The sequence below is a fragment of the Aegilops tauschii genome, chromosome 1 (genome assembly GCF_002575655.3).
Source record: "Aegilops tauschii subsp. strangulata cultivar AL8/78 chromosome 1, Aet v6.0, whole genome shotgun sequence".
NCBI lineage: Eukaryota > Viridiplantae > Streptophyta > Magnoliopsida > Poales > Poaceae > Aegilops > Aegilops tauschii.
This window is the reverse complement of record NC_053035.3, coordinates 449,215,298-449,223,013: the sequence shown is the minus strand read 5'-3', so window position 1 is coordinate 449,223,013 and position 7,716 is coordinate 449,215,298. Positions and strand designations below refer to the sequence as shown.

Sequence of the window (7,716 nt, the reverse complement as noted above, 5' to 3'; positions counted from 1 at the left end):
GATGAACTTTTTCAACTTGATGAACTTTCTTTCAAATTCGATGAGCTTTTTTGAAAATCGATGAACTTTTTTCTAATTCACTCAACTTTTATTAAACATCAATGAACTGTTTTTTAAAATTTCGTTAAGTTTTTTCATAAAAAAAATCAACTTTTCCAAATTGTTTGCAAATAATTCGCAAATCTAATAAATAGCGCTGGTGCATTGGTTCATGACTATTTCGCGTTCTTTGTAAGTAGTCACTAGTCCTCACAAGCAGCAGTGGTTAGCGAAACAGTTCTTTTGTTGTAGCCGCAAGTCGTGAGGTCGAGTGCCTGTATCTGCACTTTTTTTCGCGAGACGTTTTTACCTTCTACTGCGCGCGGTGGGCCGGCCCATGGGGTGCGGCATGCGAGCGCCAGCTGCCTGAACCGGCGCTTAAGGCGCCGGTTAGGAGCTCCCCCCAAACGCATTTAGAAAAAAAACAAAGCGATGCGTTAGTGGGCCCCATCAGACGTGATCTATGGGCCGAGCAGATTACACCAGACTTATCGTACACATTTCTCTCGATCCTGGGCCGGTCGCCTGCGAGCCACGACGATCGGGTCTCAAAAAAAAAAAGGGGGGGAGCGACGACGATCCAACGGCACGGGTCGGCCGGGCGCCTCTGCGAAACCCTAACCACCAGCGAAGAGGGACCTTCTTCCCCGCGCCGCCACCTCCCGTCTCAACAGGTTCCCCCTCCCTCCCCCATTCCTCTGCAGTTTTCGATCTCTCTTTTCTCTGCGTTCTACTCTGAGGGATTTTACTTGTTTTTGCATCCGGTTTGAGGTCCGTGGCGATTGATATTTGGTCTCGTTCGTCGTAATTGGCATTCATTTCCCTTGCCGACCATCCCGCTGAATCACCACCCATATTCTGAGTCTTTTTATTACATATAGTACCATCTTCTTGGTTTGACATGTTAATTCTTTTTATTGATTGTCTAGGAGTAATAGACAAGCATATGTCTCAACTCATTTCCCTTCATGAGGTAAGTATAATTAATAATGAGGCCAGAATCTTTTTGTTTTTGTAGTTCAGATGACCAAACTGTGAACTTGAACAAAAGTCTTTAGCTCCTAGTTGACGACCTTTAGGTTTGCCTGTGTAGTTTCAATTCTAACTGCACATAAGAAACCATATCCTAAATTGAAGTTTTTTTTTTGCTTGGATTTTGAGCATTGATGCGAAAATTCACTCAATATGATCTATCTGGCGTGATTATCAATCGCTACTTTCTTACTGAGGTCCTTTCCGTTGACTTTTGCTTGACGTCATTGTGAGATGTCTTCTGGGTATTCTTTAAATATATAAACTAAGAACCTGTTTGTAAGATAGCAATTTGCAAATTGTTGGACAATTTGAAATCCTTTTACAACTTTCGTGTAGTACCAGCTGTAATAATTAATTATGTAGAGTACAAGATGATACAAATTGAGATAAAACAGAGCAGGTATAGTTGGAATGATTGAGGAGCATAGCTAGCTGATTTTGAATTGGCTATATTGTAGTTATGAGGATGATGAGTAAATATTTGTCGCCCCAGTCTTAGGATCTGCTTCGGTGGATCTGTGCTGATTGACATACTTGTGAATCTGACTTTGTAGATGAGAATTTGACTGCACAGCGGTCTTATGGTGCTATGCTTACTTCTATACTGTTTTATTTTTTAGTTATCGTGCCTTCGTGACGCCTTTTGTGAGTAGTGTGAACCTTTCTCATTTGGTTCGATATTCTTTCTAGATTTTTCTTTTCCTTGGATGATGGCAGTGGCGGTTTGCAAATATTCAAGCTCAACAGACCAAATCACAGGCTTTTCTCTCAGGAGTCGATATGTGTGCTGATTATCCCGCTGAACCAAGCCATCTGATACCTGGTTTTTAGTCTGATGCCCATTGTTGTTTTCTCTTTTATGCGTTTTTTTGTGTTTGATGTGTTTGTTTGCTTTGGAGGATGTAGTTGCGATGAGGATAACAAGCTCCCTCTTCTGAAAGCATTGACGACATCGCTGGCAGAATCGAACCAATTAAACATTGCCACAACTGAGCAACTATGTATCTTTCTTTACTGCTATTCATCGTTTGCTTCTTACAACATCTGTTTTGATTGTGAGGAGGTATCGACGCATAATCCAACACTTGATCCTAGGGTGGCTTGAGCCGCCTGTATCTTTGCAACTGAATCCATTAGAGATCAGCTTTTCCAATGTTTTGTTTCTTTATTCCGTTAGTATCATGGGATGAAACCTTGAAACAATCTTAGGACACTTTCTGACATAGTGCTTATTTTTACCTGTGAATGAGAAGGCATTTATATTCTGATGATACGCCTTGTTTCCATCGATTTTATTTGAGCTATAATGCAATTGAAGCCCATGATGATTAGCTTTTTGTTGGAATTACCATCAGATTCTGAATGACGATATTTTTGCGGCTTTCTGAGGCTTAATACCAATAGCTTCAGGTCCTAGTATAGTTTGTATAGTTAATTTTGTCCGTTCTTAAATTATCCTTGTGAAGATTCTCAGACCATAGGAAGTGCCGTATGACACTGTAAACAACAGCTGCTTCTCTCCACTGCAAGTGTCCTCCTTCGCCCATAACCTTTGTTGTTTGTGGGCTGGAATATCCATTTGCAGCTGGTTTGGTTCAGCTGTGTGCATGATTTTAAGCTGGTCTCTGAGGGATTCTCTTTGATCTTGTTTGCTCTGTTTTTTGCATCGTATCTAATTTTTTGTTGGTAGTAACCTGAGACTGTATTTTGGTCGGTGTACTGAACTGTTTATTGTGATTAAATTTTGTTACGACTAGCTAACATGATTTGAGGATAAGTTCTGGCGATGAGATAAATTTAAGGCTTGTTTCTCAAACATTCTCAGTTGCCACCTAAGAGCTTTTGCCCAGCTAGACTTTAGAGTTAATGCTGCTAATTCCTTCCTTGGATGTCTGAGCCTTGTTAACATCCCCATTTATTTCAATTTTACTTTGCTGTCTTCACTTATTCTTTGCATTGCAAATGTTGATAAATTAAAACTTGATTTTTTTTCTGAAAACATTCACACTTGCCGCCTAAGGCTCCTCTTTGATGCTTTCATTTTTATGTGTTGGTATTTCATTTGTTTGACTTGGGAATCACTGTCCCATTGTTTGGCCGCCATTCTCTTGGTGCATCTGAGTTTACAACAGTCCCGAGAGCTCTGTTTTTGAGTCGCCGACTAATCGCCGATTAGTCGCCGACTAATCGCCAAGTCGTCGTGGCGTGGCTGGCTCGCGCAGGCAACTTGACTCAGGGAGCAAGTCGCGCGACTCGCGCGGCTCGCCGGTGACTTGGGGCGATTAGTCGCACGACTCGCTGGCTCGCTGGCTCGCGTGGCTTGCTGCTGTTGTATATGTGATCATGTGGGGACTGGGGAAGGAGGAGGACCGAAGGAAAGAGAGCGCAGGGTGGGTCATATATGTGCTCTGCTTAGATATAGTATATGAAAGAGAGCGCAGGGTGGGCTCTATATGTGCTCTGCTTAGATGTAGTATATTTTCTCTGTTCTATATGTGCTCTTCTGCTGCTGTATATCTATGTGCTCTGCTGCTCTATGTACTGTTGTGCCATGGCGACTTGGGGCGACTAATCAAGCCAAGTCGCTGACTCAAGCCAGCAAGCCACTAGCCGCAGCCTTGGCGACTTGGCTTGACTTGGCGACTCAAAAACCTTGCCCGAGAGGTAATTCAGGTGGCGCTTAAGAGTGCAAATCCGTCTAGATGGATCTTGAGTTACGCTCGCCCCCATTCCAGTTTAATCTCCGTTATTTTTTTTTGTCTGTATAATTCTAGTTTTTGTGGGACTGCTGATTTAGCGATTTGAACCTTTTTTGGTGCAGTGATTACTGATGGGAAATCCCCTCCTATACACCCATAGAATCTGAGCACCAACAAACAATATTTTTCTTGGATTCCTCTGATCCAAACATGAAGATGCACCGCGCATGCAAAATCTGTGGAGAAATAGGACACACCGATAAGGAACACCAGGATGGATGCCCCTATTGTGAAGCGAGCCACTTGGGTGAAGAATGTCCCACTACGCAAGTCACCTGTTTCATGTGTGAAGGGACTAACCACAATCCAGCCCAGTGTCGTCTACTCACCACGACACAAGAAGTGGTTCAGCAACAGAGGAAAGGAATGAAGGAAGCTATCCAGGAATTCATGGCAGCACCCATGAAGAAAAGGAAGAAGAGGCGCTACGCCAAGAAGTGTAGAACAAGGGGCACTGTGCCAACGCGTGTCCAGAACTGAAAGGAGAGAGAGAGAAAGATGGGGGCGCTACTCCAGCCCGTGTCCAGAATTGAAAAGAGGGAGAGGGAGATGGGAACCTTGGAGCAAAGAAGCCCCATGACTTGTCAGGAGTAATTTGTTTGATACTCTTCCTTTCTGTAAGAATTCATTCAGTACACTATTCCAGGGGAGCCAATGTTAGTAATTGAGGACAGCTATCTGAGGCAAGCAATAAGTGTATTAGGAAACTTTTTACGTTATCTTGGAGATGCTGGGTTGATACGTGCAATGTCAATGGAAGAGGCTATACATTTCCTGTGTTGTAATTGCTATTTCTTTTGTGAGCAGAATATGACTAATGGGTCCTTGCGCGGTGCTTTGCTGGTATGTCAATGTACTGGGTTTTTTGTATTTGGCGTAAACTTGTATGCACTGGGCGCTTCGCTTGTACATCGTGCTGGAATATGTGGGGTTATACATATTTTTCTTCTTAATCACCATGCAGGCATAAATCTGTGGGCACACATTGTGCCGGAATGGGTGTTGTTGGTGAGATTCATAAGCATCAAGCTACAAAATTTGGCTTTGCCTGGTGCCGCAGCTGCTGTGCGGACTATAAGAGATGGCCCTACATTCCAATATCGATTGTGCTAACTGCTAAGTTGGTTGTGCAATATGCTCGGTGCTTTCCTGGGATGAGCACAAGGAAAACGTACGCGTTTATACTGTGTAAATGTTTGTTAGTTTGTGGAGTTTTGATTCGAATGACAAATTGATTTATAATAGAGCAAATAAAAGGGGTAGCCCTATTTATAAGCTGGTCATTTGACATGGATCTTCACACTTGTGCGGACATTACGATCTCTCAGGTCTCAGCCCTGGATGGCCAAGCTTGTGCGGACATGGATCAATATTTATAGCCGGCTCGTGGATGCACTGGCTGGTTTTGTCGCTCCTCTGTGTGTCTGTGGTAGAGCTTGTAACTTATGTTCCATCCAACATATGCAGACAGTGCGACCTACTAGAGTCTACAAACCATAGAGGTACAGCTTACGGTAAAACTACAGAATGTTCTTAAGAAAAACGTGCAGGAAATCTGTGCAATCAAAGGGGTAGTACTATCAGATTTAGATCCACTAAACTAATCCACGTCATGATCATCTAGCCATGGTTTCTGAAGTGAAAAAAACTTTAAATTTAATCATGACCAAATCCACATGCAATAGCACACAAGAAAGGCACTCTTCGGGCGCCACCGCATCAACATGAAGTATTTCATTTAGGCGAAGCAGAGGGCGAAATTCAAAGGCATGCTGACCGGATCTTATCAGGAACGGTCCAGAACTTAAAATCCGATGACCAACCGAGGCAGCAGAAGCCAATGCAGGTGAGCATGGACATCGCAGGGGTGTACTCTGTCAGCATTCTACTTCCACCACCTACCTGATGTGGAATTCGACGATCAGACCTGCAGAATTCGGACCTTTTAGTTATTGTTGGACCAACCCAAAGGCTAGCTTCAACGCCAGAGCTAGCCTATTTGTGGTGATGTTTATGTGGTCATGATGGATTCCAAATGGACAGAAGCATGGGTTCCAAATGGTACGAACTGGAAAATTGTGACTATCCGTTGGGGTAATCTCCTTTCAAAAATTGGGGACCTTATTGATCCCATCACAAGAAAATGGGATGTAGAGCTTGTGAAGCAGACTTTCTGGCAGGTTGATGTGCAGCGTATACTCGCAATCCCTTTACCGTCGTATGGTATGGAACATTTCGTGCCATGGAGTTTGATGAAGAACGACAGGTTTCTGGTCGAACTGCCTATTTTGAGGAGTGGGATCATCAACATGGGTCCAAGTTGAGGCGCACCAATGAGATGGGAGCTGCAGGCTCAAATATGATCTGGGAATGTATTTGGAGGTTAAAATGCCCTAACAAAGTAATATTCTGAAAGTCTGTTTTTTTAATAATGAGGTCAAAACCTGTTTGTTTTTGTAGTTTGGATGCCCAAACTGTGAACTTGAACAAAAGTATTTAGCTCCTAGTTGACGACCTTTAGCTTGCTTGTGCAGTTTCAATTCTAATTGCACATGAGAAACTGTATCCTAAATTGAAGTTTTTTTTTTGCTTGGATTTGGAGCACTGGTGCGAAAAATCACTCAGTATGATATATCAGGTGTGATTATCAATCTCTACGTCCTCACTGAGCTCCTATCCGTTTACTTTTGCTTGAAGTTATTGATTCAGTTTGCAAGAGACCTGTTTTTTTTTTGCATATTGTTGGACAACTAAAATTCGTTCAGAACTTTCATGTCATGCCAGCTGTAATCATTATGTAGCGCACAAGATGGTACAAATTGAGATAAAACAGAGTACATATGGTTGGGATGACTGAGGAACATAGCTACCCGATTGTGAATTGGCTATATTGTAGTTATGAGGATGATGAGTTCATATTTGTCGCCCCCGTCTTAAGTTCTGCTTGGGTGGATCTATGCTGATTGACATACTTATGAATCTGACTCTGTAGATGAAAAATTGACTACATAGTATGGTGCTATGCTAACTTCTATACTGTTAGTTGATCAAAATAAAACAGGGATTTTATATTAAGATATCGTGTATTATTTTTGAATTGTTCTTTTCCTTGGATAATGGCAATGACGATTTGCAAATATTCAAGCTCAACTGACCAAATCACAGGTTTTCTCTCAGGAGTTGATTTGTATGTGGATTATCCCGCTGAACTGAGACATCTAATATCTCATGAGCTTTTGTTTTTATTTGTTTGTTTGCTTGCTTGCTTTGGAGGGCATAGTTCATGAAAAAAGTTTCTGCCCTGTTTTATAGATAAAGCACAGACCACAAATACACGGCCAAATGATGTCACGTAAAAAGTGCAAAAATAACACCCACATGGTATATAGAATGATGATAACTCAGAAACACAAGATGTTACGTAGGAAACACAAGATAATGGCTCGTCATCTCTTTATCATGCAACCGTAGCACATGATGGGACTATGATTTAATTCAGTGCAGATTTATTGAGTAAGCAAAAAATTAAAGGCTTGGTCCTGAGAGAAAAGGAGAGGGTGAATTAGTTGTTTATATTTTTTGACATGACCATGCGGTAAAACTCATGTTGGGGTTGAAAATGCTCAAATATTGTTTGGAAATTTTTAAAGGAAATTATAGAGGAAAATAAATATGTTAACCCTATAAATACCATTTCTGGCCTTTGCAAAAGGATTTTTAATTAATATTTTTTAAAAAAAGAATTTTTTTAAGTAATAATGATCTTATATATAATAGACATTGGAAATGATTTTTAATAAATTACTTTTTTGAAAGATAAATATTTTTAGTTCAAACCTCTTTTTTGGGGTTTTCAAAAAGGGTTTATTTGCTTTTTGGCCAA

At 41.4% G+C, this 7,716-nt stretch overlaps 1 long non-coding RNA gene and 11 other non-coding genes across 12 annotated transcripts; all 12 read left to right on the top strand.

The window, feature by feature from the left end:
- The first annotated feature begins 207 nt into the window (after positions 1-207).
- LOC109746116 (uncharacterized) lies at positions 208-4,703 on the top strand. The gene is made up of 2 exons (XR_002228692.4): positions 208-713; positions 3,896-4,703. It is a non-coding gene; the product is annotated as an uncharacterized lncRNA (long non-coding RNA).
- Positions 810-905, top strand: LOC120973026 (small nucleolar RNA Z43). The gene has a single exon (XR_005767153.1). It is a non-coding gene; the product is annotated as a small nucleolar RNA Z43 (small nucleolar RNA).
- On the top strand, positions 1,537-1,623 carry LOC120973094 (small nucleolar RNA U31b). Its single transcript, XR_005767214.1, has one exon. It is a non-coding gene; the product is annotated as a small nucleolar RNA U31b (small nucleolar RNA).
- On the top strand, positions 1,784-1,888 carry LOC120973058 (small nucleolar RNA Z107/R87). Its single transcript, XR_005767181.1, has one exon. It is a non-coding gene; the product is annotated as a small nucleolar RNA Z107/R87 (small nucleolar RNA).
- Positions 1,976-2,071, top strand: LOC120972931 (small nucleolar RNA R30/Z108). Its single transcript, XR_005767064.1, has one exon. It is a non-coding gene; the product is annotated as a small nucleolar RNA R30/Z108 (small nucleolar RNA).
- LOC120973104 (small nucleolar RNA snoR31) lies at positions 2,124-2,208 on the top strand. Its single transcript, XR_005767223.1, has one exon. It is a non-coding gene; the product is annotated as a small nucleolar RNA snoR31 (small nucleolar RNA).
- Positions 2,250-2,349, top strand: LOC120973044 (small nucleolar RNA snoR31/Z110/Z27). The gene has a single exon (XR_005767168.1). It is a non-coding gene; the product is annotated as a small nucleolar RNA snoR31/Z110/Z27 (small nucleolar RNA).
- On the top strand, positions 2,390-2,470 carry LOC120973064 (small nucleolar RNA snoR77Y). Its single transcript, XR_005767187.1, has one exon. It is a non-coding gene; the product is annotated as a small nucleolar RNA snoR77Y (small nucleolar RNA).
- Positions 2,529-2,708, top strand: LOC120973028 (small nucleolar RNA Z112). The gene has a single exon (XR_005767155.1). It is a non-coding gene; the product is annotated as a small nucleolar RNA Z112 (small nucleolar RNA).
- Positions 2,856-2,974, top strand: LOC120972918 (small nucleolar RNA SNORD14). Its single transcript, XR_005767055.1, has one exon. It is a non-coding gene; the product is annotated as a small nucleolar RNA SNORD14 (small nucleolar RNA).
- Positions 4,704-6,733: 2,030 nt separating the features above from the next.
- LOC120973095 (small nucleolar RNA U31b) lies at positions 6,734-6,820 on the top strand. The gene has a single exon (XR_005767215.1). It is a non-coding gene; the product is annotated as a small nucleolar RNA U31b (small nucleolar RNA).
- A 128-nt stretch (positions 6,821-6,948) lies between these two features.
- LOC120973060 (small nucleolar RNA Z107/R87) lies at positions 6,949-7,052 on the top strand. The gene has a single exon (XR_005767183.1). It is a non-coding gene; the product is annotated as a small nucleolar RNA Z107/R87 (small nucleolar RNA).
- The last annotated feature ends 664 nt before the right edge of the window (positions 7,053-7,716 follow it).